We start from the raw sequence: 21729 nt of genomic DNA, 5'->3' as shown, positions 1-21729 counted from the left end.
ATCAGCAGCGACAGAGATCAAAGTACGGACAATAGTCATCTTGGCAACAGGAGCAAAGGTCTTCTCATAATCAATACTATACTTCCGTGAGAAACCTTTGGCAACCAGATGAGCTTTGTAGTGCTCAAGAGAACCATTAGAATGAATCTTGATTTTGTAGACCCATTTGCAACCAACCAGATTCTTATCAACGGGCAAAGGAACCAACTTTCAAGTACTAGTTTTCTGTAAAGCGGACAGCTCATCCTCTATAGCTTGAACCCAATGAAGATCTTGGCAGGCCTCCTTGTAAGACTAAGGTTCTGAAAAAAGTGAATAGCAGACAAAAAAGTATGATAGGAAGAAGAAAAAACATGTATTAGTCCAACCCAACCTGTTTACAGGATGACGTGCTCAAGTAGGATATCTGTATGCAACAGGATCAGAGTCATCAGATGCAGGAGGATTAGCAGCAAGGGCAGAGACAATCGGTGGAAGAGGAGCCTTGCGACGAGAATAAACTAATAACGTAGGATGAGAAGAAACCGAAGGAGGAGAAACAGCCAGAGGTGAAATAGGAGGAGAAGATGAAACAAGCTTAGGAGGAACTGTGGAGATATACTCATCAAACGGGACCTCAGAAGGAAACGGATCAATACGAACCAAATCCTCTATAGAAACTGGGGTGGTGAGAGGAGGAAGCTGAAAGTAAGAGAGATGTTAGAGAAACGAAGCATAACGGGCTACACAAAAACAATAGGAAACAGGGTTAAAACATCGATAGCCTTTCTAAGTAGGATTATAACCCAAAAAGACACAGAGGACAGATCGGGCACTAAGTTTGGTCTTATCTTTGTAGGGAAGAAGGACAAAACAGGCAGACCCACACATGAACGAGGGAGTATTTAGGAATTTGGGAGAACAAAGCCTCATAAGGAGACCGACCAAAAATGTGATGGCCGGGTACGTAAACTGTTTTACTTTCTTTTGTGCGTGTTGGGTTCAACACTTTTTGAAATCTATCTCTCGATTTTTGTCTCTTTTAACTTCAATTCTGAGTTCTACTTTTTTTGGGAGACTTAAAGTTGAATCCGGGGGATTTTACACTTACATTGGAATTTTTCTAGGCTGTGAGTTAAGGGCTGAGCTGTACGTGTGGGGCCATGGGCCGCACGTGCAGGATAGGGGCCACACGTGCGGGAATCTGGGAGATTTCTAGGCTACATACTACATTATATGCAGGTGCAAAGGCAAGTGCGGGAGAGGAGTGCGGCACGCGCGAGAAGCAGGCTCCACACGTGCAGGACGGACCTGAGTTCGAAAACTCTGTTTTTCCCTCTTCTTTTGTGCTGTGTATATCACTTTTGGGACATTTCTCTCTCACTCTAAATATCTTTTTGCTCCTCCTTCTCTCTAAAAACTCGCACCAAACACCAAAAACCCATGATTTCTTGCAATCCATTGAGTTGTAATCCATTATTTTTCACAAATCTTGGAGAGCAAAGCAAGAATTTCACTTTGTACGGTGGAGATCGAATTTCTACAACTTTTGATTTTAGGGTTTCATCAAATCTCTTCATCAAGCTTGAGGTAGGGACTTCTTTGAGTTATATATACTTGTTTATACGAGATTGATGTTGATTTTGAAATTTTCCTAAAGATATTATAAAAGTTTTGGTTTTTAACCTAAGAAATTAGTAGCTTGTTAAAGAAATTCATCTATTGTTTCATTGAAATATTTTCTTGAATAGTTGAAGCACATTGGCATGAAAATGATGTTTTTGGTGAGCGTTTGCCAAGAAATGAAGAAATACATTGTTTGGGTGAAGAAATCTAGAAATTTGGGGTTTTCCTTATATGAAAGAAGATGAGGGTACATGGTTGATATTATATATATATATATATATATATACATTGTTGTGTGTCATGATAAGTAAAGAAAATGGAGGATTTCTTGTTTTTTATTTTTATTTTATACAAATGCATATATATTGATGATGGGTTTCTTAACATATGAGAATTGTCGAGATTGAAAGTTGTTGTCCAAATATTGCTATAGTTTTGAAATGATTAAAAAGATGGAAGTGTACGAATTGTGGGCATATTGTTGTGTATTGATAAATGGTAGCAAAATTTTGGCTATTGGTTGGAATGGCATTGAAAAAAGAAAACGGAAATTTTGAACTTTATGGAATATTTGTTGGAGTTATGTCTAAAGTGGAGAAACATGATGTAGTATAGATAATTTTTGCATTGGCTCTTCTAAAACCTTGCATGTCATGAACATTGAATTGGGATTTGGAACTTTCATTGAGAATGAATTATTGTGAATTGAAAGCATGGAAATGTTTATGGGGTAAATATGTTGGTAAGTCTGGATAGGAGGTGTAGATGGAATTAATAAGTTGGCCTGAGTGTCCGGGGTAAAAGACCGAAAACATGCACGGAGGAGGTACCACTTCCTTTCCGGTTAGCAACCGGTAAAGTGGGGTTTTTGGTGATGCTAGTTAAGCCTACTTGCAGACACTAACCTAGGAATTACCTGAGTCGTATTTTCCGCCCCATTGATTAAAATTGTAAATTTTGAAATTATTGAGATTTGAAGCTATTGTTGAACATGGGGACTTTTAAAAAGGCATGTAAATGAAATCCTCTTTTAATTGGCATTACATGACATTTGCATTTAATATTGAAAATCTTGCATAACTGTATATACTTTATTTAGGATTCTCTACTGGGCTTTATGCTCACCCTTATGGGATTTTGGTGAAGGAAAAGATGTGGTGATCCTGCCGAGTTGAGGGCGTGGACATATTTTGTGGAGAGTAAATGACTCTATTTTGTTGTGATTTATTTTGCTAGCCAAGGGCTATTCATGTATGGGTCCGAGAGACCATTTTTGTGTAACCAGGCTTAAGCCTTGGAACGTGTAAAGCCCTTAAAGGCATTTTATTTATCTTTGAAATTTGATGTTCTACATGCTATATATTCATGTACTCCTATATCATTGAATGTATAATTCGCGTGTGGAACTTTTGTACAAACCTTTTTGATAAATGATGTAAAGGTTGGAGAATTGCTATTATTCTTTGATGGATGTTGGTTGATGTACCAAATTTGTGTTGAGTTATTTTGGGGCGTTACAAGAAAGAAGGAAAGTAAGCATGCAGTTGAGAAGAAAAGTAGCAGTAAGAACTGCCTCCCCCCAGAATGGAGCCAGAACTGAGGTAGAGAGAAGAAGAGACCTAGCCGTCTTAAGGAGATGACATTGTTTACGCTCGATTCAACCATTTTGGGCAGGTGTATCTGTATAGGAAGTTTAGTGAATGGTACCCAAATTGGCCAAATACTCATAGAACTCATTTTTAAAATACTCCCTACCCAAGTTAGACCGTAACACTTTAATTGTAGACCCAAACTAAGTAGTAATCATAGACTGAAAGGTACGGTATATTTGATAGAAATCATACTTATGAGTCATAAGATAAACCCAAGTGTAATGGGTGCAGTCATCAACAAATGACACATAGTATACATAATCCCTTTTGGTGAGAATAGGAGAAGGGCCCCAAACATCAGTATCAATTAAAGAAAACGGTGTATCAGATATAGAAGTACTTTTACGAAAAGGTAAGGCTGTCATTTTGGAAAATTTACACCCCCAACATTTAGTAAGTTCACTAGGAGAAACTTTACCTAATATACATGACTGAGCTAAAGACCGTAAGCGGTTAGTAGACAAATGCGTTAATCTAGAATGCTTCAAGTAGAAAGGATTGGATAGAGAATCTAATTGAAAAGAGGGAAAAAAAAACACTTGGAAAGAGGAAAAAGCACTTGGAGAAATTGTCATAGGCAGATGCAAACTCTCCACCACATAAAGTTCTCCAACTCTACGACCAGTCCTAATCTGCTGCTTGGACATCCAATCCTTCACAGAACAAATAGAAGAAGAAAAGATAACATCAAAACCGCAGGCATCATACTGACTGATAGATAATAAACTGACAGATAACTAAGAAACATAAAGGACAGATGGAATAAAGACAGTAAACATAGCGGATGATAAGACAGACCTGATAGATATAACAAACATACTAGACCCATTAGCAGCATTAACAGTAAAAGGAAAATGAGGGGGAGTACAATTTTGAAGTAAGAAGAGATAAAGAGTCATATGATGAGAGGCACCAGAGTCAAAAATCCAGACAAATGAAGAGATACTTGAAGAAAACCCAAGCAAACCTGAATAAAGAGAGGAAACAGTGGAGGAAAATCGGGATGACTGAGAGGTAGACAGTTGTAGCACCCACATTTTACTTAGTTGTCACTTTTATGATTAATCTAAACTATGCATTTATTTTTGCCTTATATGCTTATTTATGTGCATTGTGTTTGTTAACAGATATGTTCCTTTATGAAAAGACATGTCTGATTCGTTAAATCGTAGAGTTATAAAATTAGTTAGTGGACTAAGTGGGTAAGTTGATACATCTTAATTAGGTCAAGTAATAGTTTAATTAATTAACTAGTTAATGTAAGTAAAGAGGCTCTCACTTAATTAAACTAAATTAAACTAGAGATGTATTTATATATATGTGTGACCTCAATTAGAAGAGACAGAGAGGGAGATATAATCTGTGAGAGAGAGTGAGAGAGTGTTCTAGAGTTTGAGCTTGAGTGAGTGATCAAGAAGAAGAAGGAGAGAATTTGTGACAACTTCATCGAATAACACATTAAGGTAAAAATTCTTCCTAATTTATTGCATGAGACTAATTTTCATCTTGAATTCATGGAATTTAAGGAGAGAGTGAGGAATTACGTAGTGTAAGTTGAGTTATAAACCCTAAAAGGAGAAATTCTTCCATATTGTAGCTTGAATCACTTGGTTTTGTATGATTTTAAACTAGATTTCCATGGTTTTGTTGAAAAATAGTATTTCCATATACGTAAGTTATGTTTTCTCTTTAACCTTGAAATTGTTTATGAGATTGTAGAACTTAAGTTTGAATTTAAGGTTCTATTCTTGAATTGAACATGGAAGTTGTTTGTACACCATGTTTGTTAATTTTTGGCCTTTAATTCAATTGACTTTGGGTTTGATTTTGAGGAATTTGGAACCCCAAAAACAGAGCAGAAATTCGGTTCTGGAATACCCAGAACCACACATGCGGCTGGGAAGCCCACACGTGCTAGAAGCATTGGCACAGGTGCGACAGGTAGGCCCACACGTGCGGATAACAGGGGAAGTGCTGGGGGCTTTCTGCATAAAAAGCACTTGGTGACACAAGTGCAGAGAGGGTCCGCACGTGCGGCTAAGAAGCTCTGTACGTGTGGCTGTTTGACAGCCTCGATTTCACTTTTCTGTATCATTTACTCCACTCTCAGGCCTTCGTTAGTGTGTTCTATATCTTTAATTGATGTTCATTTGTATTGCATGGGAATTAAATGAAGTAAAAGACATTAGATCAATCAATTCCTAAGTAATGGAACTAATTAGTTGGCTATATGGAAAATTAAGTATGCTACGTCTGTATCTGTCTATGTAGGTCAAATGCCACGTTCCAGTCACTCGTATCACGGAACCAACTATGAGTAACACTATTGTAAAAATATGTTTAATTTAAAATACCTTCCCTCTACTTCAAATTTATGCATTGCTCTTATATGTTTCTTGAATTGATGAATGATGATTCTATCTCTGTTTGCGTTATTTACTATGGCAACCCTAGCACCTGTTCATATGATTACAAAGAATCTCTATCAGTTCCATTTCATGGAACTCCTGTTTATTATAGTGTTGGCGATCATATTTGATCTCCGGTCTTCATGGCTGCCTGTTCGGTCTTCTAGACCGCCTGTATTTATCGCTTTTGGATATACTACGTGTCATATTATGCCTCTCACATATAATAAAAACCTACTTAGTATGTACTTTATTTTACATTATAATCATCATTCAGATTCTCTTACTTAGTTCTTATTCACTGGGCTTTAGCTCACATTTTATATATATGTATATGTAGGTAATCCAGTTCAAGAGGGAACATAGCTTACGATCTTGCCTCCGTTTTGGTCAAGCCACCTTTTGCGCCTCTTGTCGAGGTTCCCATTTGTCGGAGTACTGGCTGGCCCAGTGATCACCTCTTTTGGCACTCCCACACTTATTGTGATCATTTATCATTGGTGTTATAGTTGTTGGTGATGGGAATGACTTATCTCTTTTAGTTGTGTTGTAATTATACGAGATTTGTAATACCTAGATGTACATACTTATATATTTGTATAAGGCTACATTATGTTTCATATAAGGTCACAGCTCGTTGGACGTTATACTTTCTTATATAATAGCTTCCACTAGCCCCGTTCATTTTCCTTGTTCGGTTAGGCCTTCGGTAATTGTGGATTATTGGCCGATTACGATACTAAACCTATAGGAGCGAGTTTGGGTCGTGATAGAGTGGTATCCGAACACGAGTTATACCGTACACACTCGTCCAAATAAGCTATGGAATGTCCTAGAAAAAAGACTAGGGCATATTATCTGCATGTGTAAGTGTGTGTGGTTTATCTGATGTGCCTATATGGCAATAATGCATGTGTAAACTTTATGTGCCCTATGTTTATTATCACTCTGTTTATATATAGTCCAATGGAAAAAACAAGACCTGCAGAGACATCTGAGTCTTCTGATGAAAGAATGGACCGACTGGAGCGAATGGTAGAATTATTGACAGAAGCGTTAAGACAACAAGAACAAAAACAGCTGTTTCCACCCACACCACTGCCACCAATTTTAGTGGAGCCACCCAACAATGGTGACATTATTACCCTGACATAGAAGTTTAACAACCTAAAACCGCCTATCTTTCCGGGAGGCCTTGAACCGCTGAACTGCTGAAAGCTGAAGCTTGGATTTTGGAAATTGAAAAGTTATTCGAAGTATTTCCATGTACAGAAGAGTAGAAGGTTCTATTAGCAACTTTTACTTTGCAAGAGGAAACAAGAAGATGGTGGTTGCTTGTCCGAAATCAGCAGACGCCTATGACTTGGGCACAGTTTGAAGAAACTTTTTATGAAAAATACTTTCCGCAGTGTGTAAGAGACCATAAAGTAACAGAATTTGAGCAGTTAAAATAAGGTACTATGACAGTAGCGGAATATGAAGCGAAATTCACAGAGCTCGCGCGCTCTTATGGTAGACACCGAATATAAAAAAACTAGAAAGTTTGAAGGTGGTTTGGATATTGAAGTTCTTGATCGAGTTAATGTACTCAAATTAGAAAAATATGTCGATGTTTTGGATAGATCCATCATAGCTGAGGCGAATGTCGCCGCACTAAGACAGGCAAAAGCACCGGTGATTGAATGGAAAGGTAAGAGGCCGGGATCTAATTTCAAGAAGGGTTGGAACAACTTCAACACTCCAGCAAACAAGAGGCAGAATACAAGATCATTTACTAGTTCAAGCCAAGGGAATGATGCACCCATCTGCCTAGAGTGTGGGAAGAGACATAAGGGAGTTTGTCGCAGGATTTTCGGTGCATGCTTTCGGTGTGGAAAAAAAGGCCACATGATTAAGGATTGTCCTTTAGTGTCTCAAAGCACAAGCCAGTCTAGGGGTAACTCAACTGCATCAGTGTCAGCACCAAGGGAAATTCAAAAGCAGCTACGGGGAAAGAAACTCTAAAGCAAGGACAGGTTTTTGCATTAGTACCAGGTGATGTGCAAACTATAGAGATGATTGTGTCAGGTATTCTTCCTATCTGTTCTCAGAATGCATATGTATTAACTGAGTCGGGGTCTACACATTCTTTCATGTTCTATGTTTTTGCTCCAAAACTACTTAGGCCCTTGGAACCAATGAACTACGTATTGGTTGTAACCTCTCCGGCAAGAGAAACTATGATATGTGCATCTATGTATCCTGCGTGTGAAATCATTATTGAAGACATGAATTTGTATGCGGATTTGTTACCTTTAGACATTGCATATTTTGATGTAATCTTAGGAATGGATTGGTTAGCGAAGTATTGTGCTACAATTGATTGCTCAACCAAACAAGTTGTGTTCCGTTTACCTAAAAGGCCTGAATTTATATTTAGTGGGGATAGTGTCATATCTCCCCTATATTTGATTTCCTCCATGAAAGCGAATAGATTGATTAATAAGGGTTGTAAGGGATTTCTATGTTCGGTACTAACAGTGCCAACTACTACTAAACCAGATGTGAGTAGTATTCCTGTGGTGAAAGAATTCCCAGATGTATTTCCAGATGATTTTCCCAGGAATTTGATTGATAGAGAAATCAAGTTCACTATTGAGATAGTACCAGGCAGCCAGCCGATTTCCAAGACTCCATACCGGATGTCAACTACCGAGTTAAAAGAGTTGAAAACTCAGTTACAAGAACTGTTGACTAAGAAATTTATCAGGTCTAGTACATCTCCGTAGGGTGCTCCACTGTTATTTGTCAAGAAGAATGATGGAACCTTAAGGCTTTATATTGACTACCGGGAGTTGAATAAGGTGACAATTAAGAATAAGTACCCATTGCCACGTATTAATGATTTGTTTGACCAACTACAAGGGGCACAAGTGTTTTCTAAAATTGACCTGCGATCTGGATATCACCAGTTAAAAGGTAAAGCTGAGGATGCGGAGAAGACTGTCTTCCGAACAAGATACGGTCATTATGAATTCCTCGTTATGCCTTTTGGGGATACTAATGCACCGGCTGCTTTTATGGATCTAATTAATAAAGTTTTTAAGCCATTCCTTGATGAGTTCATTGTGGTCTTTATCGAAGACATTCTGATCTATTCTAAGAGCAAGGAGGAACATGAACACCACTTGAGACTTACTCTTCAAACGTTGAGGGAGAAGAAATTGTATGCTAAATTATCAAAATGTGAATTTTGGCTGGATAGTGTGACATTTCTGGGATATGTGATAACGAAAGAGGGTATCTCTGTCGATCTACAAAAGATAGAGGCTATTGTAAATTGGCCGAGACCAGCGAATGTAACAGAAGTTCGCAGTTTCTTGGGCTTGGCTGGATACTATCGCAGATTTGTGAAGGATTTTTCAAAGATTGCTTTGCCACTTACTCAATTGACACAAAAGTTAGTACCATTCGAATAGACTGATCAAAGAGAGGCATCTTTTCAAGAATTAAAGACAAGACTTGTGACAGCACTGGCTCTCACTTTACCCTCTGGCACGGATGGCTTTACCATTTATAGTGATGCTTCCTATAAAGGCTTGGGATATGTGTTGATGCAAAACGGAAGGGTGATTGCTTATGCTTCCCGTCAATTAAGACTACATGAAAAGAGTTACCCAACTCACGATCTAGAATTGGCTGCAGTGATTTTTGTATTGAAAATTTGATGCCACTATTTGTATGGGGCTACGTGTGAGGTGCATACGGATCACAAAAGTTTGAAATATTTTTTTATAGAAAAAGCTAAAAATAAGACAACGTAGATGGCTAGAGTATTAAGGATTATGATATGCAAATTATGTATCATCCTGGAAAGCTAATATAGTGGCCGATGCTCCTAGCCGAAAATCCATGGGAAACTTCGCTTGTTTGCTCGCCAGACGGAAAACAGGAATGCAAGAGTTGACAATAATTGAAGGGGTCAAGGAGAAACAGTCGCAAGATAAGTTCCTCAAGAAAATAATGGATGAGTGGGAATCTAACCCTAGACAAGGATTTAGTTTTGAGAACGCTGCACTAAAATTTCAGGGATGGTTATGTGTATCAAATGACAGTGGTTTGAAGAAACAGATCCTCTAAGAAGCCCACAATTCCAAATTCTCTATCCATCCAGGGAACACAAAAATGTACCAAGACTTAAAGAAGAATTTTTGGTGGCCGGGAATGAAAAGAGAAATTGCTGAATTCGTATCTAAGTGCTTGCAATGCTAACAAGTTAAAGCGGAACATCAACGACTCGCAGGATTACTTCAACCATTACCAATACCGGAGTGGAAGTATGAACATATTAGAATGGATTTCGTGGTTGGCTTGCCTCGTTCCAGAAGAGGTATGGATTCTATTTGGGTAGCTGTTGATCGATTGACAAAATCTGCTCATTTCTTACTTGTCAAAATGACATATAACGTGGATAAATTAGCTACCCTGTATATAAACGAAATTGTGAGATTACATGGAGTGCCTGTATCGATTGTGTCTGATAGAGATCCAAAATTCACTTCAAGATTTTGGCAAAGTTTGTAAAAGGCAATGGGAACGGAACTGAGGTTGAGTAGTGCATACCATCCACAAATAGATGGCCAATCAGAAAGGACAATACAAACACTAGAGGATATGTTACGTATGTGTGTGTTCGATTTTTAGGGAAATTGGGAAACACATTTGCCATTAGTTGAGTTTGCATACAACAATAGTTATCACTCGAGTCTTGGCATGGCACCATACGAGGCTCTTTATGGCAGGAAATGTCGATCACCAATTTGTTGGGCAGAGGTTGGAGACAGACCGTTATTAGGACCTGAACTTGTACAATAGACTACAGAGAAAGTGAAATGGATTCAGCAACAATTAAAAATAGTGCAAAGTCGACAGAAAAGTTATGCTGACGTGCATAGACGGGAAAGAGAATATGAAGTAGGCAACCATGTTTTCGTCAAAGTTACGCCAATGAAGGGACACACTCGTTTTGGAGTTAAGGGTAAGTTGGCACCTTGATATATCGGACCGTATGAGGTTATTAAGAAACTAAGTCCGGTGGCATACCGAATAGCCCTACCTTCAGATATGGAACACATGCATAACATTTTCCACATTTCCATGTTAAGAGAATCTCTCTTAGACCCTCAACAAATTATTGAACCTACTCAGATACTTATGAATGATGACACTATACGTATACAGAACGACCTATCCTGATTGTTAGCCGTCGTATTAAGAAGTTGAGGAATAAGGAAATTCCATTGGTAAAGGTGGACTGGCAGAACCACAGTGGCTTGTATGCAACTTGGGAAAGAGAAATCGATATGCAAGAAAAATACCTTGGAATTTTTCCATTAGACCCTACAATCTTCACTGAAGAAGGTACTTGAGTTTGGAGGATCAAACGCCCAAGGAGGAGAGACTGTAGCACCCGCCTTTTACTTAGCCGTCACTTTTATGATTAATCTGAACTATGCATTTATCTGTGCCTTATATGCTTATTTATGTGCATTATGTTTGTTAACAGATATGTTCCTTTATGAAAAGACCTGTTTGGTTCGTTAAATCGTAGAGTTATAAAATTAGTTAGTGGACTAAGTGGGTAAGTTTATACACCTTAATTAGGTCAAGTAATAATTTAATTAATTAACTAGTTAATGTAAGTAAAGTGGCTCTCACTTAATTAAACTAAATTAAACTAGAGATGTATTTATATATATATATGTGTGACCTCAATTAGAAGAGACATAGAGGGGGATATAATCTGTGAGGGAGAGTGAGAGAGTGTTCTAGAGTTTGAGCTTGAGTGAGTGATCAAGAAGAAGAAAGAGAGAATTTGTGACAACTTCATCAATTAACACATTAAGGTAAAAATTCTTCCTAATTTATCGCATGAGACTAATTTTCATCTTGAATTCATGGAATTTAAGGAGAGAGTAAGGAATTGGATAGTGTAAGTTGAGTTATAAACCCTAATAGGAGGAGTTCTTCCATATTTTAGCTTGAATCACTTGGTTTTGTACGATTCTAAACTAGATTTCCATGGTTTTGTTGAAAAATAGAATTTCCATATATGTAAGTGTTGTTTTTTTTTTAACCTTGAAGTTGTCTATGAGATTGTAGAACTTAAGTTTGAGTTTAAGGTTCTATTTTTTAATTGAACATGGAAGTTGTTTGTACACCATGTTTGTTAATTTTTGGCGTTTAATTTAATTGACTTTGGGTTTGATTTTGAGAAATTTGGAACCCCAAAAACAAAGAAGAAATTCGGTTCGAGAAAACCCAGAACTGTGCGTGCGGCTGGAGAGCCCGAAGGTGCAGGAAGCACTAGGGCATGTGCGGCGGGTAGGCCCGCACGTGCGGATAACAAGGGAAGTGCTGGAGGCTTTCTGCATAAAAAGCACTTGGTGGCGAATGTATGGAGTGTCCCGCACATGCGGCCAAGAAGCTCCACATATGCGACTGTTTGACAACCTTGGTTTCACTTTGCTGTATTATTTACTCCACTCCCGGGCCTCCGTTAGCGTGTTCTACATCTGTAATTGATGTTCATTTGTATTGTATAGGCATTAAATGAAGTAAAAGACATTAGATCAATCAATTCCTAAATAATTGAACTAATTAGTTGGTTGTATGGCAAATTAAGTATGCTACGTCTATATCTGTTTGTGTAGGTTAAACACCGCGTTCCAATCACCTGCATCATGGAACCAACTGTAAGTAACACTGTTGTAAAATATGTTTAATTTAAACTTCCTTCCCTCTGCTTCAAATTTATGCATTGCTCTGATATGTTTCTTGAATTGATAAATGTTGATTCTATCTCTGTTTGCGTTGTTTACTGTGGTAACCCTGGCACCTGTTCACATGATTACAGAGAATCTCTGTCAGTTCCATTTTCTGGAACTCCTATTTATTATAGTGTTGGCTATCATATCTAATCTCCGCTCTTCATGGCCGCTTGTTCAGTCTTCATGACCATCTGTCCGGTCTTCATGACCGCCTGTTCGGTCTTCAAGACTGTCTATTCGGTCTTCTAGACCACATGTATTTATCGCTTTTGAATATACTACGTGTCATATTATGCCTCTCACATGTAATACAAACCTACTCAGTATGTTCTTTTTTTTACATTATAATCAGCACTCAGATTCTCTTATTCAGTTGTTATTCACTGGGCTTTAGCTTACGTTTTAGATATATGTATATGTAAGTAATCCAGTTCAAGAGGGAACGTAGCTGACGATCTTGCCTCTGTTCTGGTCAAGCCACCTTTTGCGCCTCTCGGCAAGGTTCTCATCTGTCGGAGCACTGGCTGACCCAGTGATCACCTCTTTTGGCACTCCCACACTTGTTATGATCGGTTGTCATTGGTGTTATAGTTATTGGTGATGGGAATGACTTATCTCTTTTGGTTGTGTTGTAATTATAAGAGATTTGTAATACCTGGATGTACATACTTATATATTTGTATAAGGCTACATTAAGTTTCATGTAAGGTCACAACTCGTTGGACGTTATACTTTCTTATATAATAGCTTCTGCTAGCCTTGCTCATTTGCCTTGTTCGATTAGGCCTTTGATAATCGTGGATTACTAGCCTGTTACGACACTAAACCTATTGGGATGGGTTTTGGTTGTGATAACAGTGTATGCTGAAGCTGACTATTCTGAGCATTCAAGAAAGGCAAGTCAGGATCAGAAGCTGGAGCAGATGCAGTAGAACTGGCGAAAGCTTCAAAATTGGGTCCAAGACTATTGAGAATACGAGCCAAACAGATATCCCTTCTTGGGACAGTGATACTTCCAATGACCCTTCTAATGGCAGAAAGCACACTCATCTGAAGCTAGAGACATCATAATAACCAGAAAGCTAACGGGTTCAAGTGTAATAAACCCTAAATAGCCAACCCAGGGGTCAAAGGATAATAAACAGGAATCTGATATGGAAAAATCTAATAAAGCAATACCAGATGGGTCAATTATGACCAAACAGAGCTAGAAAAGGAGTTGTGTAATTCTCCAAAACAGATGTAGTGAATCAATTCCCCAAAGTAGAAGTAGTGAACCAGAGAAGAAATGGGTCAACCAAGAGAAATAATACCTTAGATGGATCATGCAATCTGACCTAGAACCAGCGAGAGAGAGAAAACAGACAGTCGCAAGAGGGAGCTTAATCGTGAAGCAAAACTGAGAAAGAGTGAAACAACCAGAGAACCAAAAGTTGAAGTAAAGTCCAGCAAGACAAAGCCAAGAACCAGAGACCAATGATGAAGAGCTTTGATTGACACAACTTAAGAGAGAGAACCAGAAGTCGAGGTTGAAAGAGAAGAACAAGGTTAGATAGAGGTACGAGAGAGAGAGAGAGACCTTCGCAAACCAAAACGAGAAAGAGAAAGATCCCTCGCACAAACCAGATGGGTCAACGTGTTATTGAATTACAATTCTGGTGACAAATACGACTTTGATGAACACCCAATGGCAGCGAAACAAACACTAAAGATATAGACGAATTGCGATAATGAACTGCGATGACCAGGCGAGCCAAACGAAGCACCCAACTCAGATGGGTCGGTTTCGAGAGACCAGAGATCAGAATCAGAGATAGCTGTTGTAGACACCCCATTTTTGACTGACCTTAAGACTCAGACGTCATCGATTGAGCTCTCGGTGATGGTGCATGTTGTGCTCATTCTGAAGTTTCGGAGTTCTCGGCTAAGAGCCTTGCCTCCGGGCCTCGGAACTTTTTGTGCTTTGACTCGGTTTGTGGACCAAGTCTTGTTTTCTCTTCCCGAAGGGAGGGAAAGGTCTTGTAGACCATCTCTCAGTGGTCGTAGACTACTTTTCGTGGTCGTAGGCCACTGTTCCCGTTCGGAGACTAGTTTATGATTTTTCAGAGTCGTCGGCCGTTCGCCTCGGTTCGGGACCGCTTAACATTCTCCGTTTGGCATGGTTTTTGGGACACACCTTGTTTCCTCCGTCTAGAGGGACACTATGGTCTGGGAGACCACTTTTGTGGCCGTACGCCACTTTTGGTGCTCAACAGCCAGTTTTCGAGGCACCCGACTGCGCGCTTTGCCCCCCGAACTCTCGTTTTGCATCCGTGTTGGTTCATTTTTGGCATGAACCTTGTTTTCCTTGTTTGGGAAGTGGTACAAGGGTGGGAGACCACCTTTTCTCCTTGGAGACCACTTTCTCCCCGCCAGCCAGTTTTCTTGTCAGAATGTGGTTTTCTTCGTCTTTGGGCCACATTTGCTGGTCTCCCACCACACCACTAGCCTGCTTTCAAAGTGGAGACCACCAAATGGAGCTACCGACCAGTTTTGGTGTGGAAGACCACTTGCTCTGGTCGGCCGACCAGGGGAAGTGATCGGCCGACCACCTTAACTGGTTGGCCAACTTACTCCTATTTTGTCTGACAGAGTGGATGCCAGTTGTGCCAGCTGGAAGGCACAGACTGTATCCTCCATACACGTGTATGGAGGATTTGCACCCTTGCTCTACCTTCTTGAGGAAGCTTGAACCCCTGCTCTAGCTTCTTGATGAAGCTTGAACCTTTGCTCCTCTATAAGAGAGGGCCTCCCTCTCTTTATAACAGGTTCCAAACAAATTGTTTAAGGAAAAAATATATATCTCCCTCTATATCTTTCCATTTTGGCTCATAGTGTGCATTGTTCTTGACCCTTTTACACCACACCTCATAGCCTAACACTTCCACCATCAACCCAAGGTTCTTGGAGGTCATTTTCAGAGGTTAAGGAGCTGGGTTTTTGGTCCAGAAGTTGCTATCTTTGTTGAGCTTCAAGGGTAACTCATTTTCTCCCTTTTTAAGCATTATTTTGATCCTTCTCTTAGCCTCATTTTCATGCTTATTTGAGGTTTTTTGTCAACTGAAAAAAAAAAGATTTATTTTAAAGCATTATTCATGTTTGTTTAAGGCCATTTTCCTGTTGGAGGTCATCTACCCTCTTGCATGCTTCATTTAGTCTTGTTTTGAGCCATGCCTTAAGGCCTTTGTGTTGACCTTCGCTTGGCCTTTTAGCCACTGAAATCCAATGGATTTTCAGTGGTTGGCATGCTGTTTTGAGGGCCAAAATCAGAGAGGGGTGACCCTTTCTCTTTTGACCTTGTTTGTTTGCATATTTGGCCTTTCCAATGAGCCTATATTTTCATACTTCCTAGCCTTGGTTCAGGCCATTTGTAGTGACTTTTAGGACCTGCCTAGACTCTGTCTAGGGCTGGTTTGGTCATCTCATGTTTGCCTCTTGCATGTGTAGAATAATCCTCTTCATAGCTTATCAAAGGAGCATGTCATTCTTGCATGTATTGGTCTTGTTTCAGTGGGTTTTTGGTCATTCTTTGGCATATCATAGCTCTGTCTTTGGTTGGTTTAGTGGCCTCTTTAATGCTTCACATGTTTGTAGTGTAAACCATGCTCGCTAGCTTACATTGCATGTTGTTTTGGCCATTGATTCTAGCATATTTTGGCCATGTTCTAAACGGATTTTATTCATGATTTGGGCTGCCTTAGCTCTGTTTTGAGGTCCCATGGTCGAATGATGCTTTCCATGCATGCTTGTAGTGTAATACCCTTGTCTAGCTTCGAGTTTTAAAGCCTCTTGCATGCTTAACTTGAGTTGTTTTCATGTTTTGGCATCATTGAACATGTTATTTCAGAGTTTATACTTGTGCCATATTCCCATGTTTTCCACTCTTTAAATGCGTTTGAGAGTTGTGCTTGTATGCCTCATTTTTGGGCTATTACATGAGCTTCATTTTTGTGCATTGCAAGCCATCATTTTAGTCCATTTTGTAACTATTTTGGGTCTGCATAGGGACTTTTTGGGGTTGGTTTGGTCATTTGGGCACCGCTTTGCATACCTCTAGTGTAATGCACTTCACTGGTTTCGATAATTATGCCATCCAACATGCATCGGGTGAGTTGTTTGCATGATTCGGGACCATCTTGCATGTCATTTCAAAGCTGGAACATGTGTCCTTGTATGCCATATTTCATCCTTGTCATGCTTTGGTAGAGTTGCACTTTGTTCCTTAGGTTTGGTCCCTGGCATTTGTGCATGTTTGCATGTACCTTGTTGCCTTATTTTCATCATATTGGCCACTGATTTGGGTGTGGCCGAGGCCCATCCATCTTGGTTTAAGTCCATCTTGCATTGTGTATGCCCTATAGTCCATGTTATCGAATGTTTGATCATTGCATTGCGTGTGCCTCGTTCATAACATTGCGTATGTTAGTGCATTATGTATGCATGCCATATAATCCATGTGCATTGAGTATGCCATTGATTAGTTCATAGCATTGTGTATGCCATTTGCATGCTTGCATATCATTTTGTGCATATTCGCATCACTAAGTTGCATTGCATTTAGATCGCATGCTAGAGTTGCATTTGTCCAAACATTGTTTGTTGCATTGTGTTTGGAGTAGCGTTTAGTCCAAACACGGGAAATGAGGGACGTTTCGTACTCAAAGTGGCGAAACGTGCCTCGATTCCCGGTCGCTGACACTCTTGACCATCCATGATGAAGTTGTTGGTTTTAGTTTCTTATATGTGCATTCATGTCCCATTGAGTCGTGCAATTCGACTCCTCCACCATCATGCATCGGGATGCGTGATTGGTGGCCCGAGGATCGAGGACTATACTCCCTAGAGCTTATGCAATGATGGGAAGAATGGTCGGGCACACGTATGTTGAAAATACCTTGCCTTCTCTCTCTCTTGCCTTTGTTGCAGAAAAAGCAGAAACCAGGAGAATGAACTGGTCGGCCGACCAGGCTTTCTGGCAAGCCGACCACCTTTTCTGGTCTTCACCACCAAAGGTGGTCGGCAGGTGGTCTTCCTTGCCCATAGCTGGTCGGCAACCTTCCCACAGCTTCCCTGGGTGGAGTTTCATCTCTCTGGAGCCTTGTGCAACTTTCTGAAATCAATTGCAAACAAAGGCGAGTCGAGGCATCGCGATGGATTTCCCGACAAGGCGACTCGAGCATGCATGCATCCTTTATCATTCAAAGCAGAGCTGAGGCAGCCCATTTTATATAGTTTGCATGCTAGTTAGTTAATTTGTTAATTAGCTAGTGTTGTATAATAATTAGTTAATTCGATTCTGTATTATTTATTCGGACCCTCCGAGAGAGGGCAATGTTGTAATAAGTGTGCGTGTGTGTGATGTATGTCTTCCAACCCCACGTCTTTCTCCCTTTCATTTGCCAGCTTATGATGGTTAGTTTTAGGGCACGTTTCAATTAGCATCCTTATGCTTGTATGTTTGCATCTATTCATCTGTTTTGCATGCACCGGGCTCGGCGCATCATTCTAGCTGCATCATATTTCAATTCCAAGTCGAATACTTGTTACCTGTAGCATCTCATATGCCATCTTAGAATAGCCGAGCCTATCTTAGTTGTATTCTTGCATGTGTTGCATTAGGCATCTCAGCATAATTAGGATTCATGCATGTTTTCTAATTAGCTTCTTTTTTGGCTCGAAGTACTCGGTAAGTGTTTATGCTTTAGCATCCTTGCATGCGTGTGAGTGACTGCCATAATAGCATGCTTACCATGAGACTATGTGCTTATGTGATATAACTGCCTGAATGCCTGTGGGTGAAGGTTGGGTTGCTTGAATTGGAATAATTCGTCAAAACCCCTGTTTTAGCCTACTTGTGAGTAGCAAACTTCAATCCATTTTCAAAACAAACGGATATGCAATGCTTTGTTCCAACTTAGGCAATCTAGTCTATACTTGTATGTTGTGCGCATCACATAGTAATTCTAGGTTAATAACCGGAATAAGAGCACATGTGTTTTCAAAAACAAGATATCATGCTTAGTAGTGGCCGATCTTTGATTGGGCGGGCGGGGTGCTCATGAAATGTCCTTCCCCAATCGTACCCAAGTTCCCGAGCTGAGGCAACTTTGGTGATGACAAACACGTGGCCTTAGGCACGAGTCAGGATTTCCTAAATTCCCGCAAAATAAAATATTTCGGTGGCGACTCTGTATCTGGCAAAGCAGTCTATGTTTGGCACTTCTTTCTAAAATCAATTTTTTAAAACGATTTACCGGATTTGAACTCTTTGGTGATTTATCGATCTTGCACTGCACTTTGCGAGATTAGATTCAGAACTGTGACATCGAGTCTGAACTGTAATGAGCCCAATGAACAAAACGGGATTTTTCTCGGTACGTTCGGGCACGTCTACAGCTACTAGGGTTCGAGTCCTTTAGGTTTCGAACCAAGCTCTGATACCATGTAAGATTTCTGAATAAAACTGCATATTCAATTGTGTTTCAATACATTGTGTACATCTGATATATATAGCAATTCTAGACCTAATCCTAAATTGGAAACAAGAATAAGCCTAAACCAATCCTAAATAGGAAACAATATTCACATAATATATACTATGCTTAATATTATTCTTACATTCAATTCTCTTCTTCGGTTAATGTGGGTACTCAGAGAATGATTTGCGATCAGCTACAGATGGAGCCAGTTAAAGCAGGATCAAAATACTTGGGCCTTCCGTCTTGTTGGGGGAGATCCAAGAGTGAGGCTTACAATTATCTAGTGAAAAGAGTCATGGACAAGTTACAAGGATGGAAACCAAAGCTTCTTTCTCATGCTGGGCGGGAGACTTTGATCAAGTCTGTGGTTCAGGTGATACCCTCATATGCCATGGTGTAGGCACACCCTTGGGCTTCAATGCTACAGTTCGGACTCAAATGTCACGGTTCTCAATCTGATCTCACAATGTGCGATGTGAGATTGATAAATCACCAAAGAGTCCAAATCCAGCAAATCGTTTTGGAAAACTGATTTTTATAAAGAAGTGTCAAACGTGGACTGCTTTGTCAGATACAGAGTTGCCACCTAAATATTTTATTTTGGAAAAATTTAGGAAACCATGACTTGTGCCTAAGGCTACGTGTCTGTTATCACCAAAGTTGTCTCGGCTTGGGAACTTGGGTACGATTGGGGAAGGTCATTTAATGAGCACCCCCACTCGCCCGATCAAAGATCGGCCTATACTAAACATGATATTTTGTTTTTAAAAACACATGTGTTCTTATTCTGATTATTAGCTAGAATTACTATGTGATGCGCATAGCATACAAGTATAGATTAGATCGCCTAATTTGGAACAAAACATTGCATATCCGTTAGTTTGGAAAATGGTTTGAAGTTTGCTACTCGTAAGTAGGCTAAAATGCGGATTTCAATGAATTGTCTCAATTCAAGTAATCCAACCTTCACCCATAGGCATTCAGGTAGTTATAGCAAATAAGCAATTAGCCTCATGGCAAGCATGCTTTCATGGAAACATTAACACACATGCGGTATGCTAAACACTCACAGTGTACTCCGAGCCAAAACAAGGAACTAGTTAGAAATCATGCATAATCCTAGTTCATGTTAAGATGGCTAATGCAACACATGCGAGACTGCAATTAAAATAGGCTCGACTATTCTAATCATGTCATGTGAAATGCAACTTGATACATATATTCAAATAGATATTGAAATACAATGCAGTTAGTATGATGCGCTGAGCCCGGTGCATGCAAGACAGGTGAATGGATGCACGCATGCAAAGCATAAGGTATGGCAAATGAAACATGCCCTAAAACTAACCATCGTAAGCGGTTAAGTAAAAAGGGAGAAAGAAATGGGGATTGGAAGACATGCATCACACGCACGCACGCTTATTACAACAATGGGCCCTCTCGAGGGAGAGACTGAATAAGGAGTTAACTAGCTAATCTAAGCTAATTAAACTAATTATTACAAAACAAATTGAATAGCTAACGCATTAACTAATTAAAGTACAAACCAAAGCGTAAAGCTAGCTATCTAAGCATGGCAGCTAAGGAAAGCAATAAAAGCAGGAGGTTCTCAGAGGGAGAAGACTGGATGCATGCTCGATCGCCTTGTTCGGAAATCCAATGCGATGCCCCGATTTGCCTCTGTTTTCATTTGTTTTCAGAAACTTGCACCAAGCTCCAGAAAAATGAAAATCCACCTTGGGAATCCAGTGGGAGGGTGGCCGACCACTTTTGGTCTCTCCAAATCCCTGTCGACCACTTTTTGTTGTTGAAAACCAAGAAAAGTGATTGGCCAGCTACTTTTTCTGCTTGCCGACTAGTTGTTGCTGCCAGACTCCAGTTTTCTGCAACAGAGAGCAAGAAAGGGTATAGCAATGTATTTGCAAGATATGTGTGAACAACCACCCTCCCTATCATGTGATGAACTCAAGGGGGTGTGGTTCTCGACCCTCGGGCCACCAATCATGCATTTTCATGCATGACGGCCGAGAGGCAAAGTTGCACAATTCAATATGAAAATGAATGCACAAGCAAACACATAAAGCCTAAAACTCTATCATGTATGATCAAGAATGTCGGCGACAGGGAATTAAGGCACGTTTCATCACTTTAAGTATGAAACGTCCCTCGTTTCCCGTGTTTGGACTAACACCTATTCCGAACACAATGCAAGCAAGCATGGCATACACAATGCGAATAAATTACATGGCATACTCAATGCAATGTGACATGATTAACTTAACAAAGCTAATGGCATGTGAACAATGCTAATGCATGCATGCACAATGCAATGCTACAAGGACAAATTAGCAATGTTAGGGACATGCACACACAATGCAAATATCAGTTAGCATGCACAATGCAATGATGTAAACTAAGCATGCACAATGTAAAGTACAAGGCATACATAATGCGATGAACAATGTGGCATACTCAATGCAATATACATGGCATGTTCAATGGACTTAAACTAAAAGGGGTAGACCTCAGTCATGCCCACATCAGTGGCCATTGGTGATGAAATGAAGGCACATAAAGCAAGGCATGCATGCACAATGCATTGGCCATCAAAGAGGCCAAAGGGCACAACTCTCAAGAGTGCTCGATGAGTGACAAAAGTGGAAGTGTAAGAACACTAAGTGCTCTGAAATGAAACAAGAAATAATGCCAAATCATTCAAACAACATAAGTAAAGCAT

The sequence above is a fragment of the Camellia sinensis genome, chromosome 9 (assembly GCF_055761805.1).
Source record: "Camellia sinensis isolate YWXY chromosome 9, ASM5576180v1, whole genome shotgun sequence".
Taxonomy (NCBI): domain Eukaryota; kingdom Viridiplantae; phylum Streptophyta; class Magnoliopsida; order Ericales; family Theaceae; genus Camellia; species Camellia sinensis.
The sequence above is the reverse complement of the archived record's forward strand: the minus strand, read 5'-3'. Positions refer to the sequence as shown.